The 15283-nt window shown below is 45.7% G+C and overlaps 1 long non-coding RNA gene across 1 annotated transcript in view; it reads left to right on the forward strand.

Annotated features, from left to right (window-relative positions):
* The first annotated feature begins 1936 nt into the window (after positions 1–1936).
* LOC135057567 (uncharacterized) overlaps positions 1937–15283 on the forward strand; it is a 190144-nt gene continuing 176797 nt past the window's right edge. Inside the window, exon 1 of the long non-coding RNA XR_010244207.1 lies at positions 1937–2236. This is a non-coding gene — a long non-coding RNA (uncharacterized LOC135057567). The remainder of the gene's footprint in view (positions 2237–15283) is intronic.

Below are 15283 nucleotides of genomic sequence, written 5' to 3' on the forward strand. Positions count from 1 at the left end.
TTACAGTTATGGTATACCAGGTCGACAGTAAAAAGGTTGACTTGCACAAGGTTGACCCATGAAAAGGTTTACATGAGTTTTATGAGTTTTTCATGGTTTCTGTGTCAAATTTTAGCACATGGAACTCAAATTAATGTTCCACGTTCCCTCACATGGCTCGCTTCACTTGTCATGCTCTTGGCAGGTTACCATTCCCAGTTGTAGTCTATGTGAATGGTAAAGTATGAAAAAGTTGAAAAGAATTTAAAAAAACTCATATCGACCATATGCTGTGTTGACCATGTGAACCTATCGATCTTTTGAACATGTCGACCATGTTGACCTATCATCCGGATACCCATTTTACATACTGTAGTGCACTGTTCATGGCATCTATATTGTCTCATTAAAGATATATGGCAAGATCCAAACACAAGAGTTGGAACAGAAATAAAGTCCTTTTGCATATTAAGCCTAATTCAGACCTGATCAGGGTCTGAACTGCGCATGCTCCAGTGCCACAGTGCGCCGGCGCAAGCCAGACATCCGACGGCCGTCTCAGCCCTGTGATCATCTCTGCATGATTGACAGTCAGAGGCGGTCGCTGGGCGGGAGGGGGTGGGCCGGCAGCATTTGGCCGCCATTTTAGGGGCGCGACCCGGGGAACGCAGGTGCTGCGACCTGGACAGTGACAAGTAGCTCCCTGCCAGTTACTCTTCAAGTACAAAAGCATCACCACTGTGCTATGCTTTTGTACTTGTGCGGCTTGGTAGGGCCTGACATGCAGGGCGGACTAGCACTGTGCTGGGCGTACCCCCGCATGTCAGGGAAGCTGATCATAGATGTGCTAAATTTAGCACATCTACAATCAGGTCTGATATAGGCCCATTATGCTGTACATGGCAAGGAATGTGTAAGTAAAATATTATACTTGAGAGGAGCAAAACCACAACACCAAATTGCACATATTGAGTTTACTGAAATAGTTGATCCTAATAGGGTGCAAATAATATACAAAAGCCACTTTGGGAGTAGCCAAGTGCTTCAAAGTTGCCCAGCCTTCCCTAAGGTCTTGGCACACACAACATAACACATTCATACTACCAATTCAGTGTAGTCACGTTATTTTTGGGGGGAGTGTGACTGTATCAAGCTTTGCCCAATTAGGTACACCCCAAATAGGAGGGGCCCATACCTCTCCTAACTGTCCCGATTCCAGTGAGATAGTCCCCACCAGTGTCCCGCGGGTGGGAGTGAAGGTTGGGGAATCCTTTGATCATCTCTGTTCTGTACAGCAAAGTAGCGAGATATCCCTGAATAGACGCTGTGTGCTTCGCAGTCTTTACTTGCACTTCCCAAAGCATTTGCCTCCATTTAGCAGTATTCCTTACAGTTATTATAGGCAGGGCTAGATTAAGCCTTGATGGGGCTTGGGGCACTTAAGACATTGAGATCTGTGGAAGTGTATATTAGATGTATATTAGATTGGTCATACCTCCCAACATGACCCATTCCAGAAGGGACAACATGTTCTCTATCTGGATTTCCCTCTAAATATATAATTGGTGTCACTTGTGTTGAACAATGTAATTAATAAGAAAGGAGTTTCAGCACAGGTTATTGTAATTATAAATTAAGAGGGAAGTCCAGGTAGAGATCATTTTGTTCCTCCTGGATGGGTCATGTTGGGAGGTATGGATTCTGTATATTAAATGTAAACCAATGGTGTATATTAGATTTGAACTAATAGTTTAATAATGCAGGGGTACTGTTTATAGCTCCACCCAGGGCCGTAACTAGGTGTGTGCGAGAGGGGCCTCGCACACAGCGCAGAGCCCTGGGGAGCGCACCATCACAGCACCTGTGTCCCATACTGTGTCTCGACTCCTCCTACTTCTGGCCTCTACTTCCTCCCCCACGTCCCTGTGCCATGTGTACAAGCTGGAACGGCTCCTGCATTTAGCGCCTCAGCCACGATCCATCCGGTCAGTGCAGTGGAGAGAATGGGCTTGCCTCTCCCTCCCATTAATTAGTGCTTCAACTAACCTGTCGTGTCCTGCACTTCAGTTGCGAGTCTGACTGACTGATTAGCAGCAGCGATGGAGGTAAGCTTCGGGCTGCGAGTCTGTGAGAGATCATCCACACAGCTCCAGCCTCCTCCACTGACTAGCACTGACAGCTGAGTGCCTCAGCAGCCTCCGAGCTGCAGATCGCTGGACACGGCTACACAAGCATTGAAAAGCGCAGACCAATACAAGTGAGTCTATAGGTACTGCAGTATTGGTCCCTGGGGAGCTGTATTGTAACAGGCACAGTGGACAATAGGACACAGAGGAAGAGGGGTCAGGGAGTGTTATGCTCAATTGCACTTTCTACCAATTTAACCTTTTTCAGTGCACTTTATGCTGCTTGAAACATGTAGTCCAAATTTTGATGGTTCTTAACTTTTAAAGGTATTTGAGGTTTAACTAAGTTGCAACATTAATACGTTTTTACTTTTTAGCTTCAACTGGGTGAATGACTATATAGCTGCTACATACAGACCATATTGTACTGACATACTGTAAGTCGCTTATCAGCACTGATTTGATTTTGAGACAGCAGATTCTCTTATGCTATGCATTAATTTTGTATGGGTATAGTTGGCAGGGCCGTTACTATGTGTGCACAGATGGTGCCTTGCCCATCGCACATTTTCCCTGCGGGCGCACCATCTGCATCCACCCAGACTGGCCGGCTCTGGATGCGGTAACAGCTGCAGCGCTGTCCGCTGTGTACATTACAGCAGACAGCTCCGCCCCTCTCGTCCAGCTCACTCTGACTGCCGGACTATTTAATAGTAGTTTCACTCATCCAAGATGGAACCCGCTCACCCTTCCCTCAGCTTCCGGCAGCAGTAAGTATCTGCGATCTCCAGACCAGGCGCCCGCCGTAATCCACAGCTCCGCAACAGCGAGGGGCAAGGTGACAAACTGCAAATATATGCCTGTCAGCCTGCAGCAACATGGTCCCCTACCTCCTCCGTGGGCAGGTGGGGCACATTCTCCTCCCTTTGGTGGCGGGGCTCCGCGGCACCTCTAAGGGCTGTAGGCAGTGAGGTGCGGTGACTACCCCAGCCTATAATGCTCAGCTGCCAACAGGGCCCCAGCGGCAGCTAGAATGCGTAAAAAGCAACTGGCACACCCGGCCCTGGCTGTCCCTGGCTTCCTTTGATCTGCCTAACCCAGGCCTCTTCATCATGCAGAGAGGAGCGTGGACACCTACCATGGAAATGTCCTCACATCCTGTAGAAAAGTAAGATAAAACACTGCGTGGCATCATGATCTTAATATGTATAAGGGGGAGGGAGGAGTGTCATAGCATAATGTATATAGAGGGATTAACATAAAATATATAAAGGGGGTTCCGTGTGCTGCAGCGTAATGTCTAAAAGGGGGCTCTACCTGGTGTAATGTGTGACTGGGGCTCTACCTGGTGTAATGTGTGTAAGTGGTGCTACTGTGTGGTGTAATTTGAATAATGGAGACTACTGTACAGCATAATATGAATTGGTATTCTATTATCTTTTGACCACGCCCCTTCCCCATAAAGCCACGTCCCTATATTTTTGATGCGCATAGGGGGGGAAGGGGCGCCGATGCTGTTTCTTGCACACAGCGCTAAAATATCTAGTTACGGCACTGGCTCCACCTAATTGAGGGACAACTATTTTATAAAGTTTTCTTATAGTGGAACAAAGACAACTTAAACAACCTTAAAATAAATAGAAAAGTAAAATCTATAATTTAGATTATCATATGAAAGAATAGCAGCAGCCTCTGTACTACAAGTACATACAGACTGGGACAGGACTTAGGAACATTTCCTGTGTGGGTCTCTCTCTCTAGACTTGAATGCTCTCATTAGATAACAGGTTACACAGGGCCCAGACACCCAAGCTACGAGGAGAAGCTGGGATCCCTGGGTCACTTACAGTTCTCTCCCCCCTCCTATCTCTCCTTTGGTCTGAAAGATCCATCAGTAGCTCATGAAACCTGATAATCCTGTGTCTTTGGCTGCACTGCATACTGTCCTGCTCATAGTCTGGCTGCCTGGATCTGCTGCTGCACAAGAGGGAGAGCTAGTGATGTCAATGTGCTCTAGCCGGGGGGGACTTCCTGACAGAGAGCGGCCCAGGGACCAGTATCCTCTGTGCCCCCCCTCCTCCCTAATCTGGATATGATTGTAGGTGGAGCAAATCAGGAGTAGATTTACTAAAGCCATACCTCCCAACTTCTATGACTTGCTGGTCAGGACTTGGAAAAGGGGCATGGCCTCAGGTGAAGTGGGTGTGGCCTCATGGCACTGACCTTTGATGCAGAATTTTGGGGGCGTGGCCAGCACTCCCGGAGCTGCTCCCTGCCCACCTCCCAGTGCACAACATCGATTCAGAGATCACTCGCTGCTTTGCAGAGCAGAGCAGAGCAGTGGGTGATCAAAGCCTCCCCAACTACCTCCCCCCTGTCCATGGGTGGGACAGCGAGACAGTATCTGAATAGTGGGACTATCACACTGATTCGGGACAGTTGGGAGGTATGCTAAAGCTCTAACAATTAAAATTGGTGGTGTTGCCCATAACAACCGAACAGCTTCTTTCTATCATTTCTATATTGCATACTGGAAAATGATAGACAAGATCTGACTGGTTGCTATGGGCAAAACCACAACTGTAAATTTTTAGAAGCTTTAGCAAATATATCCCTCAGTGACAATGTCTGTGTTCCTAGAAATGTTAAATCAGTGGACGGTCTGTGCACTATAAAGGCAAAGAAAGGGTCTATAACTCACATTAGAGATGAGGCTCTGCCTAGAGGTGGATTAGCAAGTCTCTTTTATGTTACATGATGAGAAATTAGTCAGAACTAAGTCTTTGGTTACAGCAAGGATTATTTTCTGCATCATATAGTCTAAACGTGTCAAATATCCATAGAATGCCAGATGCTTACTTTCCAAATCATTGGTTGATGGAATGCCAAAAACAATTGAAGCCAGCAGGCCAGTGCTTATTTAATACCGTCACGTGTGATCAAGTGTGGGTGTATTAGGCAAAGCTTGTCCCTGTAGTTCTTCTCAGCTTGCTGCTTCAGCTTCACTAGCTGACCGGTACACGTTCCCCCTTCTTACAGACAGAAAAGGATGAGGATCCCCAGAGAATAGACACTACACCGGAAAAGCTGGGCTAAAGGAATTTATTAGCCCTATGGTGCTTTGTAGGTGGAAAAGGGTTAATCAAACAAACTACAATACCCTAAGTCAGTACTTTTAAATGTACCACAATAGTATACAAGTACCCTGCAGATCAATCATGCAATATGTAACCAAATCCTTGGAATACTCTTTTCACAGAAATATTAGTCAAACATACTGTAAAGCCACCGTTTGCCTATCTCACTAGCAGGCATTCAGGTTTAAACTTCGAGAGCAATGGGATCTACTATGCAGGCAACTGCGTCATTTAACTAATGATATTACTGCGTTGCAACATACATTTCAGGTGCATAGCACATCACACTGTATACCCTTTACCTGACATCGGGTACCCGATCCCTAGCTTAATGGTCTCATTTAGTAGTCCCACTTCCTTTTCCTGTGCACAGGATTTATGTGATATAACTGTGGGTACTTAGAGGCTGCGCCTAAAGCCTGTTACGTCCCCAAAGGCAGCAAAGCAACAGTTTATATGTCAAGTAACAAGCGACACCATCTCTAATTAATTTAAGGTAGCATAAGAGTTCAACAGCAATAGTTCAGCAGATCTTTGGCATTTAAGCAGTAACTTGTGTTTCCATTTAAGGATGGCTGGTAATATAACATAACTGGCACAACACTGTGGTAGTGACTTGTTCACTAAGTTCATGCAAGAGTAATGCCCCCTGCGGCAGGGGTTAAAGTGAGCTGGAATGGGGCGGAACTGTGTTCCGTCAGTTCCACTTGGAGACGGAATGCCATTCCGCCTCCTCCGGCTCACATCACCCGATGTCAGCCCGGCTCTGCAGGGAGATGCCGGGCGCCCGCTGAGATTGTTTAACCAGCGGGTGCCCGGCTCCCTCTCCACAGCGTCAGCCGGAGGCAGGAGCTCACTACTGAGCTCCGGCTTCCGACTCTGTCAGTGCGCGTTATGGGAGAGATGTCATGACGTCTCTCCCATAGTGCAGAGGAGCGGATGCCAACAGGACTGCAGCAGTCGGACACAGGAGCGGGGCACGGTGAGTATGGTGTGTTTTTTTTTCATATGTGTAGCGGCATGTCTACTGGGGCTATCTACTGGGGGGCATTACTACTGGGGGGCTTTACTACTGGGGGGCAACCTACAAGGGGGCAAGCTACTGGGGGCATAACTACAGGGGTATTACTACTGGGGGCATAACTACAGGGGCATTACTACTTGTGGGCATTACTACAGGGGCATTACTAGAAGGGGGCTAAACTACAGGGGGGCAAACAATAAGGGAGCAAGCTACTGGGGCAACCTACAAGGGGCAAGCTACTGGGGTGCATTACAACTGGGGGCATAGCTACAGGGGCATTACTACTGGGGGCATAACTACAGGGGCATTACTACAAGGGAGCTAAACTACTGGGGGGCAAAACTACGGGGGCTTAACTACTGGCGGCATTACTACTTGGGGGCATAACTACTGGGGCTAAACTACAAGGTGCAAACTACTGGGGGCTAAACTACTGGGGGCAAACTACATGGGGCTAAACTACAGGGGGCATAACTGCAAGGGGCATTACCACTGGGGGCTAAACTACATGAGGGATAAACTACTGGGGGCATTACCACTGGGAGGCTAAACTAATGGGGGGGTAAACTACTGGGGTCATAACTGCAGGGGCATTACCACTGGGGGATAATAAAGCCAGCCTGGTCCCAGATCCGCTGCAGCTGCCCTCAGCCTCCTTTGCAATCCTCAGACCTCTGCACACCCACAGCCTCCTTTTCCGCAGTATCTCCAAGGCCCACAGCCTCCTCCACCCCAAGCCTACTACAGCCTCCTCATCCACCGCACCGCAGACCACCGCCGCTGCTAAACAGGTAATCTTACCCTGCTGCCTTTCTCTCTCCCTAGTCCCTACTGTATGCCCTTGCTGTCCCTCTCTTTGTCACTCTCCTAGTCCCTGCTGTCACTTTCTGCATCCCTGCTGTCACTTTCTGCGTCCCTGCTGTCACTTTCTGCGTCCCTCTGCCACTCTATAATGTGAATTTAGGCTCGTACCATGTGCTATAATGTGAATTTCGGCTCATACTGTTTGCTATAATGTAAATTTAGGCTCATACTGTGGCTCGCAGAGCATCCGCCGGTAGATCGCAACAGACTTAACAGAAAATAACTGTAAGAAGCCTGCCGCCGCTGTTTCTCTTCACAGTTCCCAGAGATGCAGTGTGTGGGTGGGCGCGTGAAGTAATGACGTCACCCGCGATGTGAAAAGCCTGGGTGCTAATTGGATCCAGTTTGATCCAGCCGGCGGTGGCGACGACAGGAGAAGCAGCCAGCGGCAGGCCATGCAGCGTGAAAACTTGTCAGGTACAGTAAGTTATGCAAAGGGGGGGTTTCTTCACAAGGGATGGGACGATCTGCAAAGGGGGGATCTGCACAGAGTGTGGTATCTTCACTTGGTAAAGTCACAGTGTGGGGTTTTTTACACAAGGGGGGATCTGCAAAGCGTGGAGGATCTGCACAGAGGGGATTATTGTATAGGGGGCTATTATGCAGGGGACTGGAAGGGGGGTATCTGCACAAGGTAGGGATTTGCACAGAGGGGGGTTATTTGATGTTGTCATTGTTAACACTATTTTTAAATGTGAGCATTATTATTGGTGCTGTTATTTGACAGCATCATTATTAATGCTATTTTTTAAACGTGAGCGTTATTATTGGTGTTATTTGACGCCAATAGATTACTGGTAAGTATGTGAACAAAAAGTAGATCCCAGGTCCCAAAAGTCCGGCCGTCCCTGGTATAACCCTTGTTGTCTCTGCAGCCTCTGGGCTGCTGGATGTGAATTGCATTAACCCTTTCTTGGGTTCGTTAAAGCTGCCCGTACAGCGAAACATGCATGTCGGCTTGTAAGTGGGCCACCACACTCCTTGAAATTTATAGCAATGTTGTATTCTGTGCAATAGATAGTGATGCTCTTACCTGCACCAGCACTGATCTCCATATAGCTACAGCATTTAGCAATTAGGATCCGCTCAGCAGGCTGTGTGTATGAGTTTAGGAAATTACACAAACAACCACTCAAGATAGCAGCATAGGGGATCACCCAAGGTTATCTCTGCATTAGAGGAAGTAATCACCTGTTTCTCTGAACAGCACACATCTGTGGATTACCCGATTACCGATATTAATGTTGAAGCAGTATGTCAATGATAATGGCAATTTAGCACTGCAAGCACTTTATGTAGATACATTTAATCTGTGCTTAGTAACCACTGCACTGCCCATAATTAAATTGTAGGAATCAGGAACCTTATTGTAATTATTGGTTCAGAGTTATACTATACTCCAGGGGCCATTGTAGTCAGCAGCAGTGGTTTGCATTGCAACAATTGTTGCTCTTATGTTACATTAGTCTTAGGACATTTTGCAACATCTTTTCCCTCACCTCTAAACAAGTGTGGACTGAAGTAGATTCATCTTGTGCCTATATCTATAAACAGCCATAACTGTAATATCTAATTACATCTATCAACTGACCCTATTAATATACGGGGTACAACCTTGATCACCTTGGATTCATCATAAGGGGGGATGTTCAATATCCACACAGACATTAATCAACTAATCAATACACCTTATTCTCAAGTCATATCAGTTCTTAGTATCTGTGTGAGCGCCCCACACATTAATATTGTGTGAGCACCCCAGAACCTGTTACTGTCAATTTTTGACAAGCACATATATTCTTAGCGTTATTGATTCATTTAGAATCAGTACGTAAGGAGATACACAGTATTTTGCAATATAGGGCACTAATGGCACATTTTTCTTCATGACTCAACCATCAGTACCAATGTAGTCAATGTTATCTATTCTAGAGTAACTTACCTGCATATTTTTACTTGGGGGAAAAAGGTCCTAATTGTACTAATCCATATATTCTACTGTACCCACGCACCAGTGGCAGTGTCCCATTATAATACCCTATTAACTGGGGCTATATTTAATCTCCCCACACGACATCAAATATATCCAGGACTAGTAAATACCATCCAGTCTATATCTTGAGAGGCTATTGTCTCACACAAAAACAAACAATTATACTCGTTGCAGGAGTTATTGTGGTGACCCCACTTTTTAAGAATCTGTCTTACACATCCTTTTTTTCTATATCACTTATGTGTTTGTATATGTCATGTTTTTAACCTCTATATTTTGCTGTATGTGTCCTACCACAAGGACCCTCTTAATATTAATATAAGCAATAAAAGCTATGTTTTATTTTGATAATCAATCCAATAATTGACTTTGTGCACCCAACTCAACAACCGTCTTTCTAGTTCTCTTTATATGTTTTGATATCTTGGTTGTCATAGGGTCGCACCCCCAGAGAGGTCTAAAGTCTAATTTAGACACACGTATATTGGGGTTTCATTGATCCATTCATAAATCAAATCCTGAATATAGATCAATCAAGTGTCCAGATGTACCTTTCTCCCTTTTTTTCTTAGTTGGTTAGTTGTGGCCTGATTGTCCCAGTGTCTGTGATTACGGGCATGCTGGTACTTGTGGTGCAACAACTTGTCTGAGGTTATCACACTTACCTTAGTAAAGAAAGTATCTACCCACAGGACATAGGCCCTCATTCCGAGTTGTTCGCTCGCTAGCTGCTTTTAGCAGCATTGCACACGCTAGGCCGCCTCCCTCTGGGAGTGTATCTATGCTTAGCAGAATAGCGAACGAAAGATTAGCAGAATTGCTACTAAATAATTCTTAGCAGTTTCTGAGTAGAGACCTACTCACAGATTGCGATCAGCTCAGTCCGTTTAGTTCCTGGTTTGACGTCACAAACACGCCCTGTGTTCGGCCAGCCACTCCCCCGTTTCTCCAGACACTCCCGCGTTTTTCCCGCGTTTTTTTGCAAATGCCGGGAAAACTCTGAGTTGCCGCCCAGAAACGCCCCTTTCCTGTCAATCATTTACCGAACAGCAGTGCGACTGAAAAGCGCCGCAGAAGCCACAGCAAAACTGCTAAGTTTTGTGTTAAATAACTAAGCGCATGCACCCTGCGTACCTTGCGCATGCGCAATTTGCAACAAATCGCAGCATAGCAAAAGTCGTCAACGAGCGAACAACTCGGAATGACCCCCATTAGGAGAGCAGTAATAAATGGTGTTGCTGCTACAGAACCTTACTGACTCTTTCCTGGGTACCACTATCTGCATGAGTCTAAAGTACAGTTCTAGAAATAGGACCATGAACCGCTCATTCACTTGTCTCCGTATTATTACAGGTTTCAACCAGATTGCTGGAACAGGCGGGTTTGCTAGTCTGCTGAAGAAACCAGTGGGGGTGTAGGGGTTGGGGGCTAAAGCTACAAATAATTGAAATATGATTTATTGCTCTACGTAACTGATCTTCAGAGCCAAGCTTTTCCATGCTGCACATTGGTTTCATGCTGTGCAGGGCTGCTGCAAAATTATGGAAACTATGGGCCAAACACAGGTTTTCTAGAAGAAGGGGGGGCCAAAACTCTTTATTTCATATGAAGATAAAAACTTGTTTCAGACCTGCTTCTCCAGCTTAATAAGGATGAAAGGCTGCATTTGCTTGAACCAATTAAAACTGTGCTGTATTACATATTGTGTGAGGAATTCTGTCAGCTCCAATTACAAATCCTACACATAATCAGAACATGCGCAAATGACTAAGAGGCCGATTTGTCACTATCCGCATCCAAGGATGCGGATGGCATGTGACAAAATCGACCCAACCTGCACTGCGATAATTGATTACATCACACGGATGTACCATTTATCACATGCAGGAACAGAGCTTGCGAGCAAGCTGTGCGATGACAATCTACAACAGTATTGTGGTATTTTTTTTTGGAAAACACCCCAATGTCCTGCTGCGCATGCACCGCCACGGCCAACATCCCCACTACCGCCGCCACCGGGTCAACACTTTTTTGTAAATGTGACCCAGAACGCATTTCCCATTATAAGTATAGGAAATGTGATCTGATTATTAAAAAAGTGAATTAAATGGTTTGGAGCAGTTTTTTTTTTAAACTGCCCCAAAAGCCCTTTAATACATTAACTGATACTAAAATAATGTGAAAAGGGTGTGAGAACAGCTGCTAATATTAATTACATTAATTTGTCATCCATTGCATACTGTAAGCTTTGTCTTTATTAACAGTATTGAGACAAGTCAATCTGTTTCAATCTGTTTTCAACATTCTCAATGTTTTTTCCAAACAAAAGTTGATTCCCACTCTACAGCTGTATACAAAAAAGATAGGGTCACTTAAAGTGTAAAATCCAGTATACAGTACATACGATGCCTAGCAGAATTTGTGAGCTAATAACCGATGATGTTTAGAAATTAATCAATTTATTGCACAAACTAAATAATCACATAAAACACAACACATAATAAAACTATGCAGTAATGGTGGAACTTTTGAACTAATTATATAATATATATTTAACCCTGTAGAGACTTTACTTCAATCCAAAGCAACAGTGGTATTTATATATTGCTTTCCAAATGTATCATACAGTGTATATTGTTGATAAAAACTAGAGATGTGCGCCGACTCCTGTTAGTTAAGGCTTTGGTGTTGGATCTGTATCTCCCTCGTGTTTTGGATCTGTATTTGGTTTTGCCAAAACCACCCTTGAATGTTTTTGTTTTGGGTCTGTATTTTTGTCAAAAAATCATAAACACAGCAAAAATCACAGCGAGCTGTCTGGTTACTAACCGACACAGCGGTGGCACAAACACCCGCAGTCTATAGAACATCTATGAAACATTGCCACACAGCAGTACAGAAATGAAAAGTGGTGCAAGATGGAATTTTCCTCCCACCCTTATGTCGTATATTAAAAAGGACCTGCACAGTTTAACAAACCAAGTACTTCACTGACAGTGTCTGACACTTTTGTGGCTGAAGTGTTTGCTTTGTTTGGGCCCCCACAAAAGGACTACCTCCAGTTACTAATGAGGAGGTTGATGATGAGGGTGTTAATTATATTATAATCTTGTACAATAAATTTCATGAACTCGCCACAAATGACTTAACGTGGAGGAGTTGCTATTTTAGGAAAACTGCAACTGAAACTTATTAACGTCCTTTGTCAGTATTTGGGTAAAAATAACCACACATTCAAAAGGTGGCTTTTTGGTCTTATCATCACTATGCCTTTCTTTTTATCATGGACAAGAACTGCAGCCACTGGTTGCTGACTTACACAAACAACATCATCATCAACATCCTCACTGTCAGGTAGTAGTACAAACATATCTCCTGTTCTACTTCCACACACAAATCCTCAATTTCTATTATGCCCTCATCATCACCATCTTTACTTTTACTGCTCCTCACATGTGCAGATGGTGCACAATTAGTGGAAGGAGGTAAAAGAGGCTTCTCTATGAGGACAGTGTGAGAAATGTCAGACTCACACAGAGCTGACGTGGACACCCCTAAACGTTCCTCAGGAATGAGTGACACAGGGCCGGCTCGAGGCAAGTTCCTTAAGAGCATCCGCACTGGGCGTCGGACTTCTAAATGCGGCCATCAGCCCTCTGCCCTTTCAAATCAGGTTCCAGTTGTCACTGACCTGGGTTGGGGATGTTGTGGACTCGGGGGTTCTTCCGATGGTCGGGAAAAGGAACCACAGGTGGGTCGGAGCAGGGATGGTCGGATATAGGATTTCCTCATACAAGACTCTGATAGTTAGGTTTGGTGAAAGAATGCTGAGGAACTTTATTAAGGGAAGGGAGCAATACAGCGGCACATGAAAGAAAGTGTACTTTTGGGCAATGTCAAAAAGTTACTGGAGAATTCGTGAGCAATGTTCAACTGATGAATGAAGAATTTGTGAGCGATGTTTAAAGACACTGATGAATGAAGAACTTTTGAGCGATGGTAAATGACACTGAAGAATTTGTGAGCGATGTTTTAAAGACACTGATGAATGAAGAACTTGTGAGCGATGATGAAAGACACTGAAGAATTTGTGAGCGATGTTTAAAAGACACAGATGAATGAAGAACTTGTGAGCGATGGTGAAAGACACTGAAGAATTTGTGAGCGATGTTTAAAGACACTGATGAATGAAGAACTTGTGAGCGATGATGAAAGACACTGAAGAATTTGTGAGCGATGTTAAAAGACACTGATGAATGAAGAACTTGTGAGCGATGGTGAATGAAGAATTGGTGAGCGATGGTGAATGACACTGAAGAAATGGTGAGCGATGTATACGGACACTGAACGCTGGAAACACTAAAGTTGGTTCGGCCCGCAGGCCTTGCTGAATCCAGGGAGCGCTGGCAACTGCACTGCAGAGGAACACACTAGTTGCACGGATCACTGGAGACTGTGCTGCAGGAAGGCACCCTGAATGCTAGATGCACTGGAGTATAGCTGCTGGGAAACACACTGCGTATGGGAGCTCTGGCATCCACTTCAGAAAAGAGACGATACTCAGGCGCCGAGGCTCTGCCCGGCGTCCGGTTTTGAATCTCCCGCCTCTATTGGATTGGTGAAGCGGGTTCGTGACATCACCTGCTCCCCGCCCACGTGACGCCGGCTGTCATGGCGGCGCCCACGCTCCGGGGAGCCGCGCCAGTCAGACGCCGGGACCCGAGGACCGCCGGAGACGAGGACCGCCAAACGGACCAGCAGCCACGCAGGGGTAAGCGCGGCGGCCGCTGCCCCTGGCATGTGACAGTACCCCCTCCTCCAGGAGTGGCCCCTGGACACTTCCCGGGCTTTGTTGGATGTCTGGAATGGAAGATCCGCACCAGTCAGGAGGCCGTAATATCAGTAGCTTTGACCCAGCTCCTCTCCTCAAGGCCATAACCCTTCCATTCCACCAAGTACTGCAGATTCTTGTGAAGATAACGAGAGTCAAGAATAGCTTTAATTTCAAATTCCGTTCCGGCTTCAGTCTCTACAGAGGTTGGCCTAGGTGACTCTGAATGGAACCGATTTAAAATAAGGTGACGAAGAAGAGAAACATGGAAGGAATTTGGTACCCGAAAGTGGGAAGGCAAACCCAATTTGCAGACAACCGGGTTCAGAACTTGCAACACGGGATAAGGACCAATGAACCTCGGGGCAAACTTCATAGCGGGCACTCTTAAGCGGAGATTGCGGGTAGAGAGCCATACTCTATCACCAACTTTGTATTGGGGAGCTGCCCGTCGCTTCCTATCCGCAAAGAATTTGTAGCGGCTGGAGATTTTCTTGAGGTTAACGTGAACCCTACTCCAGATTTGACTGAAGTGCCGAAAAGTAGAAGCTGCAGCAGGAACATCTTCTGAAGGACAGACGGGTAATTTTGGAACTTGAGGATGGAATCCATAATTAATGAAGAATGGGGACTCACCAGTGGAAGAGTGGTACAAATGATTATGGGCAAACTCGGCCCAGGGCAACAATTCCACCCAATCATCTAGCGAAGGAGAGAGATAAACGCGGAAAAAAAGCCTCTAAATCTTGATTAACGCGTTCTGTTTGCCCATTGGTCTGAGGATGGTAGGCAGATGAAAACTTAAGTTTTATTTGTAAGGCTGAACAGAGAGTGCTCCAGAATCTTGCAGTGAACTGCACCCCCCGATCAGAGACTATTTCCTGAGGTAACCCATGCAGGCGGAAGTGTTCACGGATAAATAATAAAGCCAATTTGGGAGCTGACGGTAACCCGGTCAAAGGAACAAAATGTGCCATTTTAGAAAAGCGGTCAATAATCACCCACACGGTATTGTGACCCTTGGAGAGGGGCAGTTCGGTGACAAAGTCCATAGAGATATGGGTCCAAGGCCTCTTAGGAATGGACAGTGGATGAAGCAACCCTGCAGGAGGCAGATGAAGAATTTTGTGCTGAGCACATTGAGGACATGAGTTGACATAATCTTGTATGTCCTTCTTCATAGTGTCCCACCAGTACGACCTTCGTAGAAACTCCCACATTTTTTGAACTCCAGGATGACCGGAAAACTTGGAGGTATGAGCCCACTGCAACAACTTCGGTCGAAATTCAGCTGGTACAGACATTCTCCCAGGAGGAGGACCCAAAGCG

The sequence above is a fragment of the Pseudophryne corroboree genome, chromosome 3 (genome assembly GCF_028390025.1).
Source record: "Pseudophryne corroboree isolate aPseCor3 chromosome 3, aPseCor3.hap2, whole genome shotgun sequence".
In the NCBI taxonomy this organism is placed as follows: Eukaryota; Metazoa; Chordata; class Amphibia; order Anura; family Myobatrachidae; genus Pseudophryne; species Pseudophryne corroboree.